Source organism: Neoarius graeffei, chromosome 8, assembly GCF_027579695.1.
Source record: "Neoarius graeffei isolate fNeoGra1 chromosome 8, fNeoGra1.pri, whole genome shotgun sequence".
In the NCBI taxonomy this organism is placed as follows: Eukaryota; Metazoa; Chordata; class Actinopteri; order Siluriformes; family Ariidae; genus Neoarius; species Neoarius graeffei.
The window spans coordinates 16,183,014-16,209,888 of NC_083576.1; the positions used below are offsets into that span (position 1 = coordinate 16,183,014).

Genomic DNA, 26,875 nt, shown 5'->3' on the forward strand with positions numbered 1-26,875 from the left:
AGCTGGAGCCTATCCCAGCTGACTACGGGCGAAAGGCGGGGTACACCCTGGACAAGTCACCAGGTCATCACAGGGCTGACACATAGACACAGACAACCATTCACACTCACATTCACACCTACGGTCAATTTAGAGTCACCAGTTAACCTAACCTGCATGCCTTTGGACTGTGGGGGAAACCGGAGCACCCAGAGGAAACCCACGCGGACACGGGGAGAACATGCAAACTCCACACAGAAAGGCCCTCGCCGGCCCCGGGGCTCGAACCCAGACCTTCTTGCTGTGAGGCGACAGTGCTAACCACTACACCACCTTGCCGCCCGGTATTTTTATATTTTGAGTACAATTCACAACCTGTACTTTTGTCCTTTTACTTGAGAAGTGCTTAAAGTAGTACTTCTTTAAGTACTACTTAAACAAGTTGCATCACTACTTCTACTTTTACCAGAGTATTTTTTACACAAGTGTCTGCACTTCTAATAAAGTAAAGAACGTGTGTTCTTTTGCAAGCTCTGGGTATAAAAGGAATAAAGCACTTCTGGATTTGCTGATATTGGAAAATAATTAACTTCAGTGTCGTAAAAGTAACTCCACTTAACGTTGGGTCATATCACACCATCCTTGTTGATTATTTTCCTAAAACGGGACACCCTGAAGTGTTTTATTCCATGTTTAATTTAGTCGTGAATCTTAGGCCAAGTTTACATTAGACCGTATCTGTCTCGTTTTCTTCGCGGATGCACTGTCCGTTACATTAAAACGCCTGGAAATGCCGGGAAACGGGAATCCGCCAGGGTCCACGTATTCAATCCAAATCGTGTCTGGTCCGGTGCTGTGTAAACATTGAGAATACGTGGATACGCGGATACGCTGTGCTGAGCTCTAGCTGGCGTCGTCATTGGACAACGTCACTGTGACATCCGCCTTCCTGATTCGCTGGCGTTGGTCATGTGACGCGACTGCTGAAAAACGGCGCGGACTTCCGCCTTGTATCACCTTTCATTAAAGAGTATAAAAGCATGAAAATACTGCAAATACTGATGCAAATACTGCCCATTGTGTAGTTATGATTGTCTTTAGGCTTGCCATCCTTCCACTTGCAAGTGGTAAGTGACGCGCATGCCCGACATGCACTGAGATCACACACACAGCAGCTCAGTCCCAAATCACTGCTCGTGCACTTCACTCGCGCGCTCTGTGAGCTGCGCAGGGCCGGAGTGCGCACCCTCCAGAGGGCACTCGCTGTTCAGGGCGGAGTGATTTGGAGCGCAGGATGCCTGCAGAGCCGAGCGTATCCGTGTATTGGCGTTGCTATGTGCACGCGAATCGTGTATTGGCGTTGCTGTGTGCACACTAATCGTTTTAAAAACGTTAATCTGATGATCCGCTGATACGGTCTAATGTAAACACCACCTTAATGCTTGTCAGTAAACCACAGTTAATAGAAGTTCTTGGTTAATATGGAACAGAAGCACAACCATATATGTGTGTGAACCTGGCAACACTGGTAGTGTGTAAATAAATGTGGGTGGATCAAAATTAACGTGACCGAATTGCAAGAAAAATTTGCAGAAAGTTTTAGAAAAAAACAAAAAATAAGAACGCATTTGAGTAAAAAACCAGTAATATTCAGGCAAAATGTTACGACAAAAATCACTTACAGACCAACAATCAACAGTTTGGATTTATTATTAAACATTTTAAACGTTCTTGTAAAATGAAAGATTTGACAACACCGACTCATCCCGAGTTCAAAGCCTTTCTCTGAAATCTGCAGGCAGATTCTACCATAACAGAGGCCAGTTAAGTCCCATCTCCTTAAATTGCTGAATTGATTATTTTGATCATTCTATTAAGTTTTTCTAGTAGCATTTGGGGTCTTGGACATTCACAGTAAATTTTAGGACAGTAGTCCTGGTAACTAATTAATAAAAGCCTGACATGACAGACATGGGGCGGCGCGGTGGTGTAGTGGTTAGCGCTGTCGCCTCACAGCAAGAAGGTCCTGGGTTCGAGCCCCGGGGCCGGCGAGGGCCTTTCTGTGCGGAGTTTGCATGTTCTCCCCGTGTCCGCGTGGGTTTCCTCCGGGTGCTCCGGTTTCCCCCACAGTCCAAAGACATGCAGGTTAGGTTAACTGGTGACTCTAAATTGAGCGTAGGTGTGAATGTGAGTGTGAATGGTTGTCTGTGTCTATGTGTCAGCCCTGTGATGACCTGGCGACTTGTCCAGGGTGTACCCCGCCTTTCGCCCATAGTCAGCTGGGATAGGCTCCAGCTTGCCTGCGACCCTGTAGAAGGATAAAGCAGCTAGAGATAATGAGATGAGATGACAGACATGCTAAATGACAATAGAAACACATCGGTTTCTATCATCAAAATCTGACAGACAAACTAACGTCTACCATCATATTCTGACAGACACTCTAGATGACAATAGCAACAAAACTGTTTCTTACATTATCAATCTGACAAATTCAGTAATAATATTAAATACCTCATCACTAGAACCAAATAATAAAATAAAATATTGAAATAAAAAAGATAAAATTTATTTTCAAAATTGAAATATCAACAATAATTGTCAGAACAGTGACGATAGACACGACTGTGTCACTTTCGCGGGGAAATAACACATTGAAATGGCCTGTCGGCTGAAAGGGTCACAAGTGGCTCTGATTTATCTCAACTTACGATAGTTTTCCTCCAGAAAAATTTTAAATATGAATGCACAAATATATTCTCAATGTTTCTATCGTCAAAAACTTCTATCGTCAGGATAGCTGACAGAAAATCTTACCTTGATTTATTTGATGAAATCTAGCTGTCAGAACTCCAAGTCTTGCCCGGAAGTAAATGTCTGCCGTTACAAAAATCATGCGCAGTAGAATTTCCTCTTTGCGTCAGTCAACATGTGCGTGGTGAGGGCTTGAATTTTGCTATCGTCAGGTGCATTTGACTGACAGACTGACGATAGCATTTTTTAAAAATAACTGTGGGCTTCTCTCGTGAACGAAATAGTTTTTTCGCTGTTGATCTATTTCAACTCTATCTGTTGACACCCAAAAATGATAAAGCCTGCTTCCACACGATAACTACCAAAGATCCATAATGGCCGAGTCTATCGTCAGGTCATCTGACAGAAATTCACTGACGATAGCAACAGGGATAATGAAAGGGATTTTTAAAATGGGAGTTATGTCTGTCAGATATGTCACAGAAATAGAACTTTATTCTTTAAAAATCTTTTATTGATATACTCAGTGTATTTTTAAATGACATGTGCTGTTTTAGAAGACCAAATACCATATTTTCAATCTTGAAAATATTACCTCACTGAAAAAAGGACAAGAAAAATGTCTTATTTTGAGGGCAAGTGGTTAATGGATCCAGTTACGGTAGAATCTGCCTGCAGCTAAACCACAAACGCAAAATAATTGAATGATATTGATGAACTTTGTGATAATGAACCTCATGTTTACTGACACGTTCAACGTGACTCAGTTCATTTGACATTTATAAAGAAGCACATGACTGGAGAATATTGACAACGGCGATTGAATTTCTGTCATCACAGCAGTGCAGTCCTCACATCCTGACGGTACGCTAAATATCTCTGTCCTATAATTATGCAAAATAATATTGTTCAACGGCTGTAGTTCTCAAAAGTGTGTTACAGAGGTGGGAATCTAAGCTATACAGAGCCATAAACCAAGGATTTATAAGCAAGAGAGAAATCCAACCAAAGACCAAAGTAATTGTAGTCTATACAACACAGTCTACAGTATGTACCAGTCCACACTTACAGTACGCATATCAGGTGAGAACTCAAATTCAATCCAAATTGCTTGAAACGGCTCTCATTGACGAGGGAATTGAATGCAGAACAACATACTTTTTACATAATTAAAATACATTTATCCGTTCTGGAGATATTACAAGTCAAAGATTGAAAAAAAAACGGCTTAATTTTTCGAAAACTGCCGTAATATTCTGTATGAGGATCACATGGTCCAAAATGGGCCTCATTAACGAATGAGATCAAATGTTTTTTCTTAATAACGTTTCTGTTTTTCAAGATATTTACATGGAAATTGGCAGGCACATAGATGATTGTATACTGAATAGAAAGTTTGAAGAAACTAGTTTAAAATATGCAAATTAGTGTTTACTATTAACTATGCTAATTTGGTAAAAACGTTAAATCAGTAACCTCAGTAAAAAAAAGTCATGAAAGATTATTTCTAATACCCGTTTTCTGCTCTGTAGGGCTTTGTATTTCTCAAAAGCAGGGCCTATGAGTGTTTATATGAAAGAACATAAATGATTATTTCGATTAATATTCACAGTTTTCAAGGCAAACCTCAAAAAAACTCTACGATCCACATCCAATAAACAATTCCAATTAATTGAACTGGAATTGACACTCGGGTTTCTGACTTCCGGTTTTTTAAACTCTCATTCCGACCACTAAGATCTCAATATTTTTCATCAAAACAACTAGAGTTATATTCTAAAATAGTTATTTATTTACAGGAATCAGTTTGATTTGAGTAAATAAGTAGGTAAATCTACAGTATGAAAACTCACAAAGTCTCCCGTGAATCATAACATCAAAACTAGCTGACGGAAAATTTTGCCGAATACTTCATCAGAAACATTGAGAGCGAGAGAACGTCCCTGTAAAAGTTATCTGACTGATATTCACAAGTAATCCAATCAGAAACCGATCAGAAGAGAGAGAGAGAGAGAGCCTGATCGCTTTCCCGTGACTCAAAAAGCACCGGCAGTTTCCCGACGTCACGTGAGCAGAGAGTTTTTATTCTGTTGTACCAACTTCAACCTGCCATTACTCCCAAAGTACTGAACAGATCTTAATGAGATGAATTTCTTTGGAAAGCAGAGATTCTAAGCTTTTTAATGATAGTATTCACGATAGAAAATATTCAAGAGTTAAGCAATGACAGAATTGGAAACTTAGATGAGCGTCTGCATGGACAATTTTCACAGCACGGCCAGCGAGCGTCTGATATGCCTACTTATCGTGCAGAAACATGGGAAAATAGGTCATCACTATGAAACAGCAGTCAAAGTTGCAGGCACAAGAAATGAGATACCTAAGAAGAGTCATAAACAAAACAAGGAGAGATAAAGTGAGAAACACCAGAGTGAGAGAAGAACTAAATACAGAACCAGTTATAAGAAAGGTAGAAAAAGCGCAGTTATGATGGTTTGATCATATACAAAGAATGCAAGAAGACAAAATCGTAAAGAAAGTATGGATCACGAAGATGAATGGAAGAAGACCTGAAGGAAGACCAAGAAAGAAATGGGAAGAAGAGATAAGAGAAAGCTGAACATCTAAAGCAGCATTTCTCAACCATTGGGCAATGAAGCGCCATCTAGTGGGCTGCGAGGTTGTTTTGTTTTGTTTTTTCCAAGTTGAAGCTAATTTTTTACTCGTAGTTGGGTAGAATTGCTGGGTTGCATCCGACGTCACATCCGCCTCATTAAGCTACGGTCACACTACAGCTCATGATGCTTTGCAATGGATTATTGATGAAAATGAGACATTTTGGTGGCGATGCATGACGATATACACATGAGCTAAAAGTTGTGGTCACATAGCAGGTGAACACTTGACTGTCGCACCTTTGGCACTTGAGTGTGACGCAGCTTGAGTGGCCGCACACTCTCACAGAGACCCAGTCATTATAGGAAACACTTGATACTGATTTGAGCGTAATCAGCACGCACAGAGAAGGACGCTGTTTTCACATCGGCTTTGCGAAGCATTATCATTATCACTGTCACATTTGTTTTTAGCCATGTTTATAACACTGTTTAAATACTCTGCTTCATGATTCTGCTTTGCTTCTGTTTGTTTCATTTTTGTAAATATCACGCCCGCTAATAAACACTCTTCCTGCACTTAGATCCGTCTATCGCCGTCTATCTTGTCATGTCCTGATCCGCAGATCTTTAACCCAGCCACATATAAAAAGTTGTTCTCCTCCATGCTCTTCCAGGTTTTCATCTCTTTGTCCGTGTAGAACGACGTCTGCAGCACCAGGTAGTTTGAGATATCACGGAACTCAATGGATGGATAATTTTCCAGCTCGTAGGAAAAATCCTTCTATGTTAGCATGTAAGGATCTAATCCCATTGATGCCCCTTTTCCACCAAAGCAGTTCCAGGGCTGGTTCGGGGCCAGTGCTTAGTTTGGAATCGGGTTTTCTGTTTCCACTGACAAAGAACTGGCTCTGGGGCCAAAAAAACCGGTTCCAGGCTAGCACCAACTCTTTGCTGGGCCAGAGGAAAGAACCGCTTACGTCAGTGGGGGGGCGGAGTTGTTAAGACCGACAACAATAGCAAGACCGTGAAAGGTCGCCATTTTTAAGCGACGAGAAGCAGCAGTTGTACAAACGCAAAGTCATCCATTATTGTTGTTGTTGCTGCTTCTTCTTCTCCGTGTTGTTGTTGCTTCGGTGTTCGCGCCAAGGTTTATGCAAATGCAGCGACGTAACTGGTGTATACAGCAACATAACTGACATATACAGCGACATAATGACGTGGCTCCCCTTAGCACCCCGAGCTATGGAAAAGCAAACTGGTTCTCAGCTGGCTCGCAAGTTGAACGAGTTGTGAATCAGCACCAGCACTGGCCCCGAACCAGCCCTGGAACTGATTTGGTGGAAAAGGGGTATGAGTGGTTTCTATATATCCACTTCTTGGTTTTAATAACTTGCTTGTTTGCTGAACACAAACATGGCAACAAGTTCTTGTGTTAATGGACCAGACTCCACTTTTGGATCATTAATCTCTTTTGACTGAGAAGGCCCCGCATGCATGGCTTTATGTTGGCTTCTGGCACATCCATACAGTTTTAAATACAATACCTACAATTAAAAAGAGTTTGTTTTTATTGCATTTATTTAATTTCTGGGCTCCCATCAGTGACAGGACATCCCATTAATACACTTTACAATAGATTATTAGATTCTAATAGATGAGATGAACCAAAATAATTAGGGATCTTTTTAATGGGCCCCAACTCGTTACAAGTATGAAAAGGTGGGCCTTAAAGTAGAAAAGGTTGAGAACCCCTGATCTAGAGGAATGGACTGGAATGAGGAAAAAATTGCAGGAGATCGTCAAAGATGGAGAACCTTCTGGCAAACCTTGACACCGATGGATAGAAGAGGATCATATAAGTAGGTAAGTAAGTAAGTTAGGAATCACGACCCAATATTTACGGACGCGTATTGCTGTCATGTCAGGAACAGAGAAACGGCTCGGTATCACATTACAACGTGAAAAGTTTATTGCTATAACGAGATGTTTTTCACATTTTAGTAAGATATTTTTCACGTTATAACAATAAACTTTTCTCGTTATATCAATATACTATTGCTACGCGCCTCGTCGGCTATCAGCTAACGTACGACTCGATGATGTGGAATAATTGTTAAATATTGTTTATGTTGATGCTATTGTTTATTCTATACACAGTGATAAAGGCAGACGTAGTGTATATAAAATAAGCTTGCACACTCTATCTACTTCTACATCGAATCATTATTCAAAGCTTGGAAATGCTTTTTCTTTTTTCTACTATTTCACATTATTCCTGTAAAAAAAAAGAAGCATTCCTGCATTGAAAAAGCCAAAAGTGATAGAAAGAGAGCAAAATAAATGACCTTATACGTCTGTAGCTAAAGGCAATTCTACAGTCTTGATATGACCCAAGCACTGGATTTTTGAGTGAGTGTGTGTGTGTGTGTGAGAGAGAGAGAGAGAGAGCGAGAGAGAGAGAGAGAGAGAAAGAGACCTGTGTATCAGGGCATCTCCTTCTTTCCTGCTCACTTGCCCAATGTGCTGTGTGTGTGTGTGTGTGTGTGTGTGTGTGTGTGTGTGTGTGTGTGTGTGTGTGTGTGTGTGGGCTAATATGTGCTGACGGCTTGGCATCCCCTCACAGAGAGCCACGCCGCCCCTCTGCCACCTCCGCTTACCCTGACACTAGCCATGAGGCTAAACACGAACTCACTGTGCAAGAGCATGGTGCGATTACCCAGCAGCCCCTGTGATGCCCGCTCTCCCGCGCCACCGTACAGTAACGCAAGCCAAACGACTTGCTGATTAGGCAGAAGGAGTAGCCTAACGCATATTAGCGGGGCATTACACGTGCTGAGATGATGACTTAACATCACAACGTGTGCTTTTATGAGTCATTTCATAATGACTGACGAGACGAACATGGCATTACGCCGCTTATGATTTCATTGTCGGATTATGAAGGATGACTCGGCAGTTTTTGTTAATCATCGGGCTCTATAAATGTCAGCGCTTTGACAGCAATGCTCACGGATGACAATACGGATGGTGCGGAATATGCTAATCACGATCCCATTTGTGCTATTACGCAAAACAATGCTTGGCAAATGACGATGAAACAGTCATTCATCTCTCCAGTCAGACGAGTCAACAAATACAGAAATATTATGAGTACACATAAAATAAAGATCAGGGCTAAAGTCTTCAGTTTGCTACCACACACACAAACACACACACACACACACAGTGCTTTTACGTCACCGCTGCTGCTCAGATGAACAAAGGAACCTAATTACCATGCAGAGCACGACATCGCTCAGATGCTAGCAGAGAGAAAGGGGGGGGAAAAAGACAGTTCCCGAGGACATTGTCTGAATACGACCACGCGAGATGCCCACAGTACCACACTACCAAACAACGAGACACTAAATCCCCACACAGCAGCCTTTGGGATATTAATCTGTACTCGCTAATCACTTAGCATGATCAGCAAATGTGGCCAAAAGGCCAGGCTATGCCAGAAGCCCAAAATTAATCAGCTTGAGATAGAGAAAGTAAATGAGAGGAATTAGATCCCATCTCCATTAAATCTACCTTTGCGTGTGGATAAAGTGGACAAAATGGATTGGCGGCCAAAGTAGGAGTTTGAATAAACCAGCAGGATTGGCATGTTTTATCAAATTACAAGCCCAACTACATCTCAAAAACCAAACAAAAGAATGTGAAACTAGGGCAAAAGAGAGCTGTATTTTTCTTCTTTTCTTCTTTCTCTTTGAGAAACAAGTTCACCAGGGCGTGCGTGCACTTCTGAATAACAGTATCTGCAAAGTCTTTTTATCGTCATCCGCTCCATAACCCTTAAAAAGCGCATTTGTACATATTTATTCGATTTAATTCCATCTACTAACCCCATTTCTCGAAAAGTTAGCATATTTTCCAAAATGCAATAAAAACTAAAATCTCTGATTTGTTAGTTCAGATGAACCTTTATTTAACTGACAAAAGTACAAAGAAAAGACTTTCAATCACTTTACTGACTAACTTAATTGTATTTCGTAAATATAAACAAATTCGATGTCTGCAACACACTCAAAAAATAAAAAGTTAGGACAGAGGCATTATTACCATTGCATTACATCACGTTTCCTTTAAATAACAATTTTTAATCGTATGGGATCTGAGGATACTAATTGTTGCAGTTTGGAAATCGAAATTTTTGTCCATCCTTGCATGATACAAGACTTCAGCTGCTCAGCAGTCTGTGGTCATCGTTGTCTGATTCTCCTCTTCATGATGCCACATACCGTACATTCGCAATAGGAGACAGATCTGGACTGGCAGCAGGCCAGTCAAGCCCCCGCACTCTATGCCTAGGAAGCCATGCTGTTGTAGCCCGTGCACAATGAGGCCTGGTACTGTCCTACTAATAAGCATGGAGTTCGCAGGAAGAGACACTGCCTTGATGAATATGTCTCTCTAAAATCCCAATATATGCCTCAATGTGGGTGGCATGGTGGTGTAGTGGTTAGCACTGTCACCTCACAGCAAGAAGACAAGGGCCTTTCTGTGTGGAGTTTTCATTTTCTCCCCGTGTCTGTGTGGGTTTCCTCCGGGTGCTCCAGTTTCCCTCACAGTCCAAAGACATGCAGGTTAGGCTAATTGGGGGCTCTAAATTGACCCTAGGTGTGAATGTGAGTGTGAATGGTTGTTTGTCTCTATGTGTCAGCCCTGCAATGACCTGGCGACTTGTCCAGGGTGTACCCCACATACCATCGCAGATGCTGGCTTTTGCATTTTTCTCTGATAACAAACTGGATGGTCGTGTTCACCTTCGGCAATGAGAACTAGGTGTCCACTTTTCCCCAAAACAAGTTGAAATGTGGACTCATCTGACCACAGCACGTTTCCAGTGCCTTGTGGGCCATCTGGGATGATATCAGGTCCAGAGAAATCACCAGCGTTTCTGCATAGAATTGATGAATGGCTTCTTCTCCTTGTGTAATACAGTTTCACGTTACATTTCTGGATGCAGCGGCGGACTGTGTTAAGTGACAACGGTTTCCCGAAGTACTCCCGAGTCCATGTGGCTATATTTGTCACATTAATATGACGGTTTCTCAGGCAGTGTCACCTGAGGGCTTGAAGGTCACGCACATTCAACAGTGGTTTCTGACCTTGCCCTTTACGCACTGAGATGCCTCCGAATTCCCTGAATCTTTTCACAATATTATGTACTGTAGATTTTGAAAGACCTAAATTCTTGCATTGAGAAATGTTCTTTTTGAATTGACTCACAATTATCTCACAAATTTTGGCACGAAGGAGTGAGCCACGCCCCATCCTTGCTTCCAAAGACTGTCTGTGGTGCTACTCCTTCTATACCCAATCATGTTACCAATTCACCTGCTTATTGGGGAATCTTCAATAATGGTGTTACTTGAGTATCGTATGTACTTTTCAGTCTTGTTTTGCCTCTATCTCAACTTTTTTTTTAAGTGTGTTGCAGGAATGATATTCTAACTTTATATTTACAAAATACAATTCAGTTGGTCAGTAAAACTATTGGGCGGCACGGTGGTGTAGTGGTTAGCGCTGTCGCCTCACAGCAAGAAGGTCCGGGTTTGAGCCCTGTGGCCGGCGAGGGCCTTTCTGTGCGGAGTTTGCATGTTCTCCCCGTGTCCGCGTGGGTTTCCTCCGGGTGCTCCGGTTTCCCCCACAGTCCAAAGACATACAGGTTAGGTTAACTGGTGACTCTAAATTGACCGTGAGTGTGAATGGTTGTCTGTGTCGGCCCTGCAATGCCCTGGCGACTTGTCCAGGGTGTACCCCGCCTTTCGCCTGTAGTCAGCTGGGATAGGCTTCAGCTTGCCTGCGACCCTGTAGAACAGGATAAAGCGGCTAGAGATAATGAGATGAACCCACATATTCGTTGTTCCCTCCGACAACATTTTTTTTCTTCCAAAATTAGCCAAATGTAGTGTAAATCTCACAGCCCTGGCAACCCTGTAAACCAAAAGCTCTCCTGCACTGCCTTTTTAATACATGCATGTCTGAACAAGTGTAGCGTCGGGGGGGAAACCAGGAAGAATTATCAGTAAGACGAATGATATTATTATCATATAATAAACACTCAATTGGATTTAATTGAACTTAACTGAGGTGGATAGGATAAAGAAACACATTTAGAACATGAGCTCTTTACACTCAGGTTAATACTTTGGATTAGGCCAAATCGAGGCTGAAAGACACTGCATGTGTATCTGCGAGTTATTTGGAAAACGTCCAACGTCTTAAATGTTCTGAAGTACGCTCACTGAGAGAGGTTATGAGGAAGGTTAATGATGTCTTAACACTTTTATTACAAAAGATTACTTCTCTGTAATGACTTGCTTCGTGGCTGAAGGTGTCTGTCTGTGTGTGCATGCACGCGTGCATGCGTTTTGAATTGACTTCACTTATGAGTGATTTGATGTAAAAGGCTTCAATAAAAGCCAGAATATTTTACTGTACCGGATGAAATGTTTGTATAATTAAAGCAGCATTACTGTAAACAAGCAGACGCAATTTTTTCATCACACTTCAAATTAAGAATTTTTTATTTCGGATAAAATCTACCTGAAGATAATACAGCGCCTCGTGGTTCCAGCATCCTTGGTTCGATCCTGAGCTCAGGTTACCACCTGTGGGAAGTTTTTTCTTGTTTTTAGAGTATCCACGTGGGTTTATTCTGGGTTCTCCGGTTTCCTCCTACATCGCAAAAATCCTAAATTGCTCCTAGTGTGTGAAATTGTATGTCCATGGAACCCTTCCTATCCAGGGTATATTCATATTTCACACCCGGCTTGGTCATTCTAGAATTTGGGGTACATTTCGCGTCTGAGATAACCCTTTCGTTATTTTCCACCAAAGAAATTTTTATTGAATCAGTTTTGAACAATAATGCAAATTATGACAAAATTTCACCAATAGCAGTGCTTGATGCACATTTTAGACCCAATTTATCCATAAAACATTAACTAAACGACTCCCATCCCTCCCCCGACATTATCTGCCGTCTTCGACTCCGGATTCATCTATTCAACTTGAATAAGCATGAAGTGATTCAGTCGAACAATCTGTTTTTTGGGGCTTATTCTATTAACCGTTCTAAAATCCATTGCATAGAAAGTCTACTTTCTGCATCATATGGAATTTCAGTAATAAAAAAAATATATATTTTTATCCGTTCCAAAGTTCTTGTCAACTCCGTTAACTCTGTTCTAAAACCGTATAAAATCCGCAAAGACTTTTAATAATACACACAACACTTGTACCGAGTGATGTCACTTCCTCTGGCGGGAAACTTCATGAGATATGTTATGTTTCTTCTCTCATTAATTTTAACAACATGTTGAGGATACACCAACAGTAGATTAATTATTCGTCAAATCTGTTACCGTGATATTGGCATGAATCTCTCACTCATTTTTTTAAAGACTATAATAGGATAAAAATCCATAAATTTCTGTTTTTATACATGCCATGTGGTAGCTAGTTTGAGGTTAGCATGTGGAGTTAAGATGCAAAATGGTGGAAAATATCAACTCTGTTGTCGTCAATTCTGTTAAACGATAACAGAGTTGACGGTGACTAACAGAGTCAACACTTGAAATGCACCAGCAATTACACAATGGGTCGTATATACTTACATAAGTATTATTATATAAGTACACTTATATACTTAGCCTCTATCTACCACTAGATCTGCATGTGTACATATTTATGATGTACTGTACCAGACAAAAATAATGAACATCTTTTCCTGTACTGAAGGAAAGAAAATGCAAATGGAAGTATAAGATCAGCTGTCTAAGCTCAAGTTAAAGCTCTAATGCTGCATTAACAGGGAAGTCAGAAGTCAGGACTGGGAATTTCGACCTCTATGCATTCGAGCTACAATATCAGAAACAACATAGACGCCGCCATGTTTGTCTTTTGTTAGCTATGTGCAATCATGGAAATGTGCGATTCACATCATTGAAATCAGCGATCTATCTAATTGCACTGTTTGAATGTCAGACATCCCAATCTGGACAACCCATAGAGTTACAATATACAGAGGGCACACTGGGCACATGATCACATTCTTTCATAGACATCCTGTGCATTTCCTCTGGATAGCCTGCTAACTCTGGATCACAAGGATGGACACGTTATATGTTATGCTGTTACACAACCAGAGTGCTTTAGTAGCTTTCAAATGACACCAGTCCCATGCCTGTGCAATGAACAGTGCCTGAAAAATAAGGATGTGGAAGCCGGACAGTTTAGCTGACTTTGGAGCTCTATTTCTGGTTAAAATGATTTCTCGGGTACTGCTGAAAAAAAATGAAGAATTAATATGACATAAAATTTGTTAGTGCATGTTTGACTTAGTCCTACAGTATACAGTATATTTAGAAGGAATTAAAAGAAAGATAGTATAACTTTCTATTTTCCTGCTACTTTCGATAAATTAAATTATTTAAAAAATTTTCCTTCTTAGCACCTGGCTGTTACCGTAACACCTTTTATATCCGTACATTCCAATTTCTACTTTAGACAAGTAATTTGTGAAAGGACTAATGGACTATATTTAGAAAATGTACTACATAACAAAACAAATGTAATATATCATTAATTATTCTATCCACATCCACTGGATATGAGCAATTGTGCACTCTGAATGAGCAATTGTGCACTCTGATTGGCTACTCTACTAGTAAGCTATCAACTCATATACCATGAGTAGAGAAAAACAAAATGGCAGAGCGTGTTGCTGAACCGACTGAGGGCGAAATAAAAACTCTCCTCGAAAACAGAACCCCCAAAATACAAAAAAAAAGCAACAAAATATGGAATAAAAGTATTTGATGGTAAGAACGTATCTTTTTTAAATTTTTCAAGAATTATTATTATTATAGCATTTTTCACAAATTGCTCTTGTCATTTCACCGGTTTGTTTACATTCTAAGCGGAAATTATTTTGTCAGACATTTTGTATAAAGTTTTTATTTATTGAATTTGCAAAAAATAAAAATAAAAATGCTCCTCTTCTCAAAATCCAGTGAATGTGGATAGAATAAAACAGCTATTCCACTCAATCTCGTCGTACATGGCTTATAGCCGACTCGGCACTATGCACCTCGTTGGCTATCAGCTCATGTACGACTCGATTTTGTGGAATAACTGTTAAATGTTCCATCATGGATAGGACACAGGGTTCTGAGGTTTGACCTATGCTAAAATAAATGCTAATGCTGCTTGCCAGCTGATGCCTTTTAAACACAAATCTGGTTTTACTGCATTAGCACAACTTTAATCATTGCAGAGTTGGATCTCTTGATTGCTTCCTTTTCCTCTGGTCAAATTTCCATCTGCTTGCTAATTAAAAAGTTGAACCTGGAACTCTGTGCTCCTGCGTTTCAGGCTGCTACTCCTCATTTGCTCGAACTTTCCTGCATTTCCATAACTGCAGACATTGCGAGGTGCGTTAAAGGATAGAAAAGTCATTTCCTTCAAACTTTTCTGTTCTCAGCAGCACAGTGCTGTTCCCTCTCCTACCGTATTTCATCAGAGGATCCTCTCCCTGGCCTGACCTCGTCCCCATCCATGCTACATCTAATTAGCTAAAGCAGTATGTTTCGCATGTGCTGCAATTACGTGCCGGAAAACGTCGGCCTAAGTTCTCGCTCTTATCTAATTATCTGTTACTAATTTAAATTTTGGCTGCGTTGCGGCTCGGGAACACTGTTAATGTAAGTGCTCCTGTCTTTCTGATGGTAATTTGATTTAGAGCGTGTCCACAGTCTAATTAAATATGCTATTTATGCACAGTATGCAAGTTCTAGGCCGAGGCCCATCTGCGTTTCATCACTGCGAGAGCTTTAGGGAGCAACGGAGGGAGGGGAAGACATAGGAAGGGATTTTGAGCGCTGGAGAAGAGCCGTGTAACCTTTATCTTCTTGGAGAAGTCAACATATGCTGAAGCTGCTTATGCTGTGAACATTCTTTAAAGGAAATTTCATTTCACTCAAGTGCTTTTTGTTCGTGGTGGTGGGGTTTTTTTCATACGGAGCTCATATCGTTGACACTTCAACATTATGCAAATATTATATTATTGACGCTATTGGTGTTTGTTGAGGCTTGTGCCAATATTGTTCTAGTTCATAAGAACTGCTTAACATATTCTTCCAATTTACCATACGACCTTATTATTATTAGTATTATTTTTTCCATACTTGTCCTCACTGTGCAGCATTTTTAGTGTATGGGTATATAACATATCCTCAGCTCTATGGTGCTGTATAATATGAATAATTGCTCACTAACTTTTCAATGTAAGCAAATTATATGATGGATGATTGTGATGTCCACAGTATTAGCATTGTGCATAATAAATATTGCAATTTACACCACAGCACTGGTGAATTCTCGAAACAGGAGGTGTTGACTAACAATAACAGAAAGGAAATGTTTATATTAAAGGTAGACTGCCTTTCAGATTTTTCAAGTTTAGGTCATAAAAAGAATTTTCCCTGACACCCAATGATTTTTGTTCAGTGGACCAAAAGCTACTGAATTTGAATCACATAACTTACAATTTTAGTATTATTATTTTTTTATTTTTATTTTTTTATTTTTTAAATAGAACAATTAATGAATTTAAGGTCACGTGGCCCTAAATTCTCCGCTATTTTTTCCTGCTTCACCATGACCCAATTCAAGATACTACGTCATGCATCACGTGGTGGGCTTTCCCTGTTCATGCAAGGCACTGTGGGATACAAATTTGAAACAGGAGAGAAAAATGGAAGACGTGAGTGTGCAAATGAAATGTGAAAGACTGACTACAGTAACGGAAAAAAAGCGAGAAGAAAAGACATTATGTTATATACGAAGGAAAGGAAACGCAGGACCGGACTAATAAATATCGGCGCTCAGCGAGCACCTCGGTGTGATCGGCTGTTCGTTTAGTGACAGAATGATGTAACTGTCAGTGCACGGTTAAGGTAAACCTGTAGATGGCAGTAATGCAACACTGGATGTCAGCTGCCGTAAAACCCAAAAGAAGAAGAAGAAGGTAAACCTGCGCATGCGCTCACGGACTTCCTCTGTCTGCTTGACTGCATGAAGCGAGCGATTTCATGCACATCATTTGCTAGGGAATCCCCTTAAATTACATAACTTTCCAGCCACAGAATGCCTTTTTTTTTTTAGATATTGCAGAAATAAAACGTATATCACAATGACCAAATTTCAGAGGAAACCAAATTTCACCAATTTTATGAAATCAAAAGGCCGTCTAGCTTTAATTCACTCACGTTTGTATTGCATAAAGCTGATAATAATAATAATAATAATAATAATAATAATTATTATTATTATTATTATTTATACCGCACACATTCAACTATACAGTTTTCAAAAGCACCTAACAACTAAAACAACTTACTAGATATAACTGACAATAATGTATAAAAGTAAATATACCTACATTACAAAATGATTAAAAAAAATTGTTAATTCATCCAAATGCCTGCTGGAAAAGGACTGTTTTTAGCTTACTCTTGAACACATTAAAAACAGTGGTGCATCTGAGGTTATATGGCAAAGAGTTCCATCGTTTTGGTGCAGCAGCCATAAAGGCTCCGTCACCAAGAGTAGGCAGAGTTCTACAGTTCAGCGCTGACAGGAGGAACTTATTGTAGGATCTAAGACTATAAACTGAGTTAGACTTGAAAGTGAGCAAGCTAGAAAGATACTCTGGGGCCATATTAAGAATGCACTTAAAAGTGATGATCTTAAAATCTATCCTGTGGCATTATATGGCAAAACCAAGGCGCATGGTATGAAACCCTAGCAGCTGCATTTCGCATGCGTTATAGCTTTGCTATCAAGTTACTAGACTAGGTAGTCCATAAAGGAGTTCGTTACAATAGTCCAGCCTGCTGGTGGCAAAAGCATGTCCCAGTCTTTCCGTAGATTCTCTGCTGAGCACTTTTTCAGGTTTGAGTGATGTGTGTGCTGAGACTGAAGGTACTGTCAGCGTCAGACCAGACTCCCAGGTTCCTGACAGGATCACTAGTGGGTTGGATCTCAAATTTGCCTACTGTCAGGCTGGTCATGTGGACTTTCTCCACTGGTTTCTCATTCTCATTATCTCTAGCCTTTATCCTGTTCTACAGGGTCGCAGGCAAGCTGGAGCCTATCCCAGCTGACTACAGGCGAAAGGCGGGGTACACCCTGGACAAGTCACCAGGTCATCACAGGGCTGACACATAGACACAGACAACCATTCACACTCACATTCACACCTACGCTCAATTTAGAGTCACCAGTTAACCTAACCTGCATGTCTTTGGACTGTGGGGGAAACCGGAGCACCTGGAGGAAACCCACGCGGACACGGGGAGAACATGCAAACTCCACACAGAAAGGCCCTCGCCGGCCACGGGGCTTGAACCCAGACCTTCTTGCTGTGAGGCAACAGCGCTAACCACTACACCACCATGCTGCCCCTGAATGTATCATATACTTAAATATTCTTTTTACGTGCATCAACTTTGTTGGAGGTTATGTTTTCACCTCCATTTGTTTGTTTGTTCCCAATGTAACTCAAAAAGTAGTGAACAGATTTTGATGAACTTTTGAGGAAAGATGAGCCATGGGCAAAGAAACAGTTTTGATGCTAATATGGATATTTATGTAGACTCATCTCATCTCATTATCTCTAGCCACTTTATCCTTCTACAGGGTCGCAGGCAAGCTGGAGCCTATCCCAGCTGACTACGGGCGAAAGGCGGGGTACACCCTGGACAAGTCGCCAGGTCATCACAGGGCTGACACATAGACACAGACAACCATTCACACTCACACCTACGGTCAATTTAGAGTCACCAGTTAACCTAACCTGCATGTCTTTGGACTGTGGGGGAAACCGGAGCACCCGGAGGAAACCCACGCGGACACGGGGAGAACATGCAAACTCCACACAGAAAGGCCCTCGCCGGACCCGGGGCTTGAACCCAGACCTTCTTGCTGTGAGGCAACAGCGCTAACCACTACACCACCATGCTGCCCCTGAATGTATCATATACTTAAATATTCTTTTTACGTGCATCAACTTTGTTGGAGGTTATGTTTTCACCTCCATTTGTTTGTTTGTTCCCAATGTAACTCAAAAAGTAGTGAACAGATTTTGATGAACTTTTGAGGAAAGATGAGCCATGGGCAAAGAAACAGTTTTGATGCTAATATGGATATTTATGTAGACTCAGGATTTTTAAAATCTTTTCCCAACATAACTCAAAAAGTCATGAACGGATTTGGATGAAATTTGGTGGACAGCTTTATTATTACCCTAGGCTCAAGTGATTTGATTTTAATATGGCTTGGCGGAGATATGAACTCTACTGAGTGCCCTTCTAGTTATTTATGTCGCCACAACAATGTTTCTTATGACTGATGTTTAAATAGATTTTATAATTTATATAAGAAGACTATCCAAAGTCCATTTTTCATTCATTCATTCATTCATTCATTCAAGTTTAAAGGCCTTCAGAATGCAGACTGAATCCAAAGGGGTTTATTTTTTACTATATGTGCTCACTTCATAGGGTATGACATAATGGACTGTCTGAACTGTCTGCCGAATAAACTCACAGACCGGGCAAGGAAGGCATTAATCAGAGATGCAACAAAGACACCAAAGATGACACTGAAGGAGCTGCAAAGATCCACAGCAGAGATGGGAGTATCTGTCCATAGGACCACTTTAAGCCATACACTCCACAGAGTGGGGCTTTTTGGAAGAGTGGCAAGAAAAAAGCCATTGCTTAAGAAAACACGTTTGGAGTTTGCCCAACAGCATGTGGCAGACTCCCCAAACACATAGAAGAAGATTATCTGGTCGAATGAGACTAAAATTGATCTTTTTGGCCATCATGGGAAACACCATGTGTGGTGCAAACCCAACACCCTGAGAACACCATTCCTACAGTGAAGCATGGTGGTGGCAGCATCATGCTGTGGGGATGTTTTTCATCTGCAGGGACAGGAAAGCTGGTCAGGACTGAAGGAAAGATGGATGGCACTAAATACAGGGCAACTCTGGAGGAAAACCTGTTTGAGTCAGCCAGAGGTTTGAGACTGGAACGAAGGTTCACGTTCCAGCAGGACAATGACCCTAAATGTACTGCTAAAGCTACACTGAGTGGTTTAAAAGGAAACATTTAAATGTCTTGGAATGGCCTCGTCAAAGCCCAGACCTCAATCTAATTGAGAATCTGTGGCATAACTTGAAGATTGCTGTACACCAACGCAACCCATCTCACTTGAAGGAGTTGGAGCAGTTTTGCCTTGAAGAATGGGCAAAAATCCCAGTGGCTAGATGTGCTAAGCTAATAGAGACATACCCCCAGAGACTTGCAGCTGTAACTGCAGCAAAAGGTGGCTCTACAACAGGGGTGAGCAATTATTTTTTCCATAGGGCCACATGAGAAACAGAAAATTTTGTGGAGGGCCGGACCAAAAGGCTGAACTAAATTCTGCATAATATTAATTGTATTTCTTTATATAAAGCAATAAATATCATTGTTTTTACAAGCTGCTAAGACTGGTAAGAGTATGGAAAAAACGAGGTTGCCTTACAAAAAATGTCATTTATTCAATCAAATTTCCCAAAACAATGGTTAACAAAATGTGAACGTTTGTACCAATTTTTTTTCAGTCACATTCACCCCAAAACACAATAAAGACATCACAATATTGTCTTTCTACTCCAAATATCAAGCAAGATACATCATATTATAATAATGATGCCCACATTTGTAGTCTAATCACCTCATTTGGTGTTTTTTATTTGTTCAGTGAGAGAAATCTAGTCTCTGTTGGTCTTTAACGAGTGCATCAGAGTCAGGTTGAATGTCTGAGGTGGAGATGCGAAGCACAGCTGACAGATGATGATCAGTCGATTCGGTGTAGGAATCAGATCTACAGATCGGCTCAGGCTCTGGCGCCTGCTGGTGACGTCACACTATGTGATTGGCTGGACCATTTGAAGGATGACGTACAAGTTTGTGGTTGGTCTGGACAAATTACGGAAGTAGTTATCGCAGGATTAGGTTTCGTGGGATTTCATGTCCTGTTCATGTCGCGCGCATTGTGTTTTTGTTGAACACAACTTCAAAATAAAAGCAATGCACATTCAGTCCATGCATGAGGTAAAATTAGAAAATATGTTTATTTTGTAATTTCTAATTAACCTAATGCGGGCCGGTCAGAATGAACCAAAGGGCCGGATGCGGCCCGCGGGCCGTAAAATGCCCAGGTCTGCTCTACAAAGTATTGACTTTGGGGGGATGAATACCTACGCATACTCCAGATTTCTGTTTTTTCGTCTTAACTATTGTTTGTGTCACAATAAAACAATTTTTTATTGCACCTTTAAAGTGGTAGGCATGTTGTTTAAATCAAATGGTGCTAACCCCCTAAAAATCCATTTTAATTCCAGCTTGTAATGCGACAAAACAGGACAAACACCAAGGGGGATGAATACTTCTGCAAGACACTGTAGATGAGGTGAGAAAATGTAGCCGACAATGTCCCAAAGAATATATACTTCAAACAGAAAAATTGGTCCTGACTGGTTTAAAGCAATTTATTCTGAATGAAAATGAAGCAAGGACTTGTGTGGTAGGAACAAAAAAAATAAAGAAATCCATGTTGTCCCCTTTGCTTGCAAGGTTAAATGTTTCCTCCTAAATGGCTTTACTCAAGAAGTGTAATTACAAAGTGTACCATTTTTCCCCTGTTCAACTCACCGGTTGTTATTTTCAAGTAAAATCTAATTGAGCATTCAGACGTATTCAGCTGTTGAAGACTGTTGAAAAAAAAAAAAAATAAGAGAAAAAAAATGGATGCCTATAACAATCTTCCCCTCTGGATATATTTTCAGCCAAGCAAATTGAAAAGATAATTTGCTTTTAGTTGAGCATGTTCTATCCAGTTGTGATTTATTCTCTTTTCAGATAACATGTAGTGTAAAACGATGTGAGAAACAACAGTGCATATGGGAGGGAGGGGAAAAAAGAGCTTTTTAATCCAGATATGAAAAACAAGACTATAAATAGACCTTTCGTGAAGTTTGGTGATGGGAGACAGCGTGACCAAACCATGACCTCTGGAATAAGTTCCATGTTGCGAGAACAATGAGAAACACCCCCCACAAACACACACAAAATAAGAACCAATCAGCACATACAGTACAAATATCCTGTGTGTGTGTGTGTGTGTTTCCCAACCAATCCCTCAAACACCTATTATCATCAGGCACGAAACATTTAACCCAAAATCTCAGCGGATTTCACACAATTCTAACCTTCTAACATACCTCAGTACATTTACATGCACACACATATTCTACTATTATCCGGAATACGACAATATATGGAATTTGACACAAGTCAAATACAACCCCGATTCCAAAAAAGTTGGGACAAAGTACAAATTGTGAATAAAAACGGAATGCAATGATGTGGAAGTTTCAAAATTCCATATTTTATTCAGAATAGAACATAGATGGCATATCAAATGTTTAAACTGAGAAAATGTATCATTTAAAGAGAAAAATTAGGTGATTTTAAATTTCATGACAACAACACATCTCAAAAAGTTGGGACAAGGCCATGTTTACCACTGTGAGACATCCCCTTTTCTCTTTACAATAGTCTGTAAACGTCTGGGGACTGAGGAGACAAGTTGCTCAAGTTTAGGGATAGGAATGTTAACCCATTCTTGTCTAATGTAGGATTCTAGTTGCTCAACTGTCTTAGGTCTTTTTTGTCGTATCTTCCGTTTTATGATGTTTTCTATGGGTGAAAGATCTGGACTGCAGGCTGGCCAGTTCAGTACCCGGACCCTTCTTCTATGCAGCCATGATGCTGTAATTGATGCAGTATGTGGTTTGGCATTGTCATGTTGGAAAATGCAAGGTCTTCCCTGAAAGAGTCGTCGTCTGGATGGGAGCATATGTTGCTCTAGAACCTGGATATACCTTTCAGCATTGATGGTGTCTTTCCAGATGTGTAAGCTGCCCATGCCACACGCACTAATGCCACCCCATACCATCAGAGATGCAGGCTTCTGAACTGAGCGCTGATAACAACTTGGGTCGTCCTTCTCCTCTTTAGTCCGAATGACACGGCGTCCCTGATTTCCATAAAGAACTTCAAATTTTGATTCGTCTGACCACAGAACAGTTTTCCACTTTGCCACAGTCCATTTTAAATGAGCCTTGGCCCAGAGAAGACGTCTGCGCTTCTGGATCATGTTTAGATACGGCTTCTTCTTTGAACTATAGAGTTTTAGCTGGCAACGGCGGATGGCACGGTGAATTGTGTTCACAGATAATGTTCTCTGGAAATATTCCTGAGCCCATTTTGTAATTTCCAATACAGAAGCATGCCTGTATGTGATGCAGTGCCGTCTAAGGGCCCGAAGATCACGGGCACCCAGTATGGTTTTCCGGCCTTGACCCTTACGCACAGAGATTCTTCCAGATTCTCTGAATCTTTTGATGATATTATGCACTGTAAATGATGATATGTTCAAACTCTTTGCAATTTTCCACTGTCGAACTCCTTTCTGATATTGCTCCACTATTTGTCGGTGCAGAATTAGGGGGATTGGTGATCCTCTTCCCATCTTTACTTCTGAGAGCCGCTGCCACTCCAAGATGCTCTTTTTATACCCAGTCATGTTAATAACCTATTGCCAATTGACCTAATGAGTTGCAATTTGGTCCTCCAGCTGTTCCTTTTTTGTACCTTTAACTTTTCTAGCCTCTTATTGCCCCTGTCCCAACTTTTTTGAGATGTGTTGCTGTCATGAAATTTCAAATGAGCCAATATTTGGCATGAAATTTCAAAATGTCTCACTTTTGACATTTGATATGTTGTCTATGTTCTATTGCGAATACAATATCAGTTTTTGAGATTTGTAAATTATTGCATTCGTTTTTATTTACAATTTGTACTTTGTCCCAACTTTTTTGGAATCGGGGTTGTATATGTTTGTTATTTACCAGCTGGGAGGTCCGTATCATGAAATACCGTGACCGAGGTCTTGAAAGTACTGAGCGAGGCCCTCTGGGCCGAGGTCAGTATTCAAGGCCAAGGTCACAGTATTTCACCATATGGACCGACCTTCAGCTGGTAAATAATATATTTATTTTTTTCTTTACAAAATTCTAACAGAAAATGAGAGCGCCCGAAAGGGAAAACCGAGCCGAGCCACCATTTTGAATCCTCATTCACGGCTGTAATGCAAATGGCTTCCTCCTCGGTATACAAGTGCACTTCCATGGCAGGAAAAAAAATACATTTTGCCACCTATGTAGTCCCCTATTTATACAAAATTGAGTCATTCAGGATTCAGCCATGTTTTTGCTCAGCGTTAGTAACAATTAGAGGTTTTTAGCTTTCTCCTGAAATGTTTTCTTTTATTTCTTCTTCCTCAGGGTAGTAAAACTCGCTTTCGCTGTGAAGACTGTCGTTATCGCTATCCATGCTGTAAAATTAATGCTATTCTCCTGAGAAATGCTGGCAAAAATTTACGAGATTTTTGATAATCTTATCAATAAATCTTATAAAAAAAAGATAAATGTTGACAAAAAATGCTACTATGTTTGTTGTTGTTGTGAACGAGCGAGTCACCAGAGGTCCGTAACCGGGGTCCGTAACTGGGGTCTGTACCGTAGGATACGGACCCGCTCGCCAGCCAATCAGAGCGCAGGATTTGATGGAAACCGGACCGTGAAAAAAATAAACAAGTTTATTCTATCCATCTTCACTGGATATGAGCAATCATGCACTCTGATTGGCTACTCTACTACTTAGCTATCAGCTCATATACTGTGAGTAGAGAAAAACAAATTGGCGGAGTGTGTTGCTGAACCAATCGAGGCCAAAATAAAAATTCGACTCGAAAACAAAACCCCAAAAAATACAAAAAAAAAGCAACAAAATTTGGAATAAAAGTATTTAATGGGAAGAATATATATCTCTTTTTTCTTCAAGAATTATTATCACATTTTTCACAAACTGCTCCTGTCATTTCACCGGTTTGTTTATGTTCTAAGCAGAAATGATTTTGTTCGACGTTTTGTCTAAAGTTTTTATTTATCGAATTTGCAAAAACTAAAAAAAAACATGCCGTTTTACGACGAAATTGAGTGGAATAACTGAGCCAGTATCTCACTGGGCTGTGACAGCTTGTGACAAATTGCGAACGTCATTTGCGAGAGAGTTTCAAAAGTGTCTTGAAACATTCACGGGGCTTCTCAATTTCCTCACATGAGTTGCAAAGTGTCGCTCCTTCGTCGCTGAAATTTTGAACATGCTCAAAAAATTCGTGCGACAAAATTTCTCTCAAAATAGCCACAAATGCGTCGCTGGTGTCGCAAAGCCGTCGTGAAACCTTCTCAAGTCAGTTTCCATGAGACAGGAAGTGCGAGTGTATCTCATTGGGCTGCAACAGCCTGGAGACACAACAATTGTGATAAAATATGCGAATATCAATTCAGTGTGGGTGGCACGGTGGTGTAGCGGTTAGCGCTGTCGCCTCACAGCAAGAAGGTCCTGGGTTCGAGCCCCGGGGCCGGCGAGGGCCTTTCTGTGCGGAGTTTGCATGTTCTCCCCGTGTCCGCGTGGGTTTCCTCCGGGTGCTCCGGTTTCCCCCACAGTCCAAAGACATGCAGGTTAGGTTAACTGGTGACTCTAAATTGACCGTAGGTGTGAATGTGTACCCCGCCTTTCGCCCGTAGTCAGCTGGGATAGGCTCCAGCTTGCCTGCGACCCTGTAGAAGGATAAAGCGGCTAGAGATAATGAGATGAGATGAGATCAATTCAGTGTGATTCCAAGTGAAAATTGTCGCTAATTTGCATATTTTATCACAATTGTTGTGTCTCCAACTAGTCGCAGGCTGTCGCAGCCCAGTGAGATACTACCCTTAAATATTCTTTTTGGATCTTCTGAATTTGTCCTTATTCGTAATTTAGCATTTTCTGATTAAGATATGGGCGGCATGGTGGTGTAGTGGTTAGCGCTGTCGCCTCACAGAAAGAAGGTCTGGATTCAAGCCCCGGGGCCAGCGAGGGCCTTTCTGTGCGGAGTTTGCATGTTCTCCCCGTGTCCGCGTGGGTTTCCTCCGGGTGCTCCGGTTTCCCCCACAGTCCAAAGACATGCAGGTTAGGTTAACTGGTGACTCTAAATTGACCGTAGGTGTGAATGTGAGTGTGAATGGTTGTCTGTGTCTCTGTATCAGCCCTGTGATGACCTGGCAACTTGTCCAGGGTGTACCCCGCCTTTCGCCCGTAGTCAGCTGGGATAGGCTCCAGCTTGCCTGCGACCCTGTAGAACAGGATAAAGCGGCTACAGATAATGAGATGAGATGATTAAGATATAGGATATGACGAAATTATTCGAGTTTTAGGAGCATTCTTTGGACGTGTCCAAACACTAATACAGCACGTTTGGAATATGCGTCTCGATTGAAATTTTTACAGCAATTTGCAAAACACTACCTGTTTACGGTCAGCTCTGTGCGTTGTACACAAACCAACCAGCCAATCGGAGAATGTACGACTGCATATGTAAAGTAAATGGGAATATTAGTGCAATATCCATTTTCATTAGCCATGTAAACAACCTAGGAGGAATCTTGTCTTTTTGGGAATGCTGTAGTAAATGTAAATGTAGTAATTAACCCAAGCGTGATTATACATTGTTATATCTGATAAACAATTAAGCTTTTGCCTGTAAACTTAATGTAAATATGCACAAATTTGGAAATTTGATGTCATCTACTTCTTCAGCAGAGAGGTCAAAATTGTGAGATTATTAAAATTGCCTTATCTTGTCAGCTCAGGTATATTGTTAAAGTATGTAATCCAAGGCAAAATGTATTGAAAACCATATTTAAAAATCATAACCCCAGTTATAGCAATGCCACTTCAGAGAAATCTTGGTTTGAATTTTAAGAAATGAAAGTTCAGTTTTTTGCTGATGTAATTCCATTACTGATTTTTTTTTTTTCCTCATAAAAGATTCTGCGTTCAGAGTTAAACATAGCCAATTTTTCGATGCTTTTTTGGGGTCAAAAGATACCCCATACAGTATGAAATTTTTATTTGATACCGTTATCTTGAGTCAAAGAGTCCCATATACATTTCGTACGTACGTTGGGAGTGCCTGTTAGACAGCACACTCTGTCTAGGCCGTCGGCATGGTGAGGTACAGTAGGGTGGCCAGTTCCTTTCCTCGCCACCTTTAAATTCCCCAGTGTTTCCACCAGGTCCCCATTCACTGCTGGGTGGACAGGAGGCGAGCCCCAGATCACCGTCCAAGGCGAGGCTCGAACCGGGGACCATTCGCTTGGCGGTCAAACGCTCTAACCACTTGGCCACCTCACCTGTTATCTTGAGTACTGCAACTAAAAAAGTTACCAAATTTTGCTGTGAATGGAA

At 40.8% G+C, this 26,875-nt stretch overlaps 1 protein-coding gene across 3 annotated transcripts in view; it reads right to left on the bottom strand.

Moving 5' to 3' along the window:
• The window catches only part of aff2 (AF4/FMR2 family, member 2), a 601,714-nt gene that overhangs the window by 295,321 nt on the left and 279,518 nt on the right, over window positions 1-26,875 (bottom strand). The gene's annotated exons all lie outside the window — the stretch shown is intronic.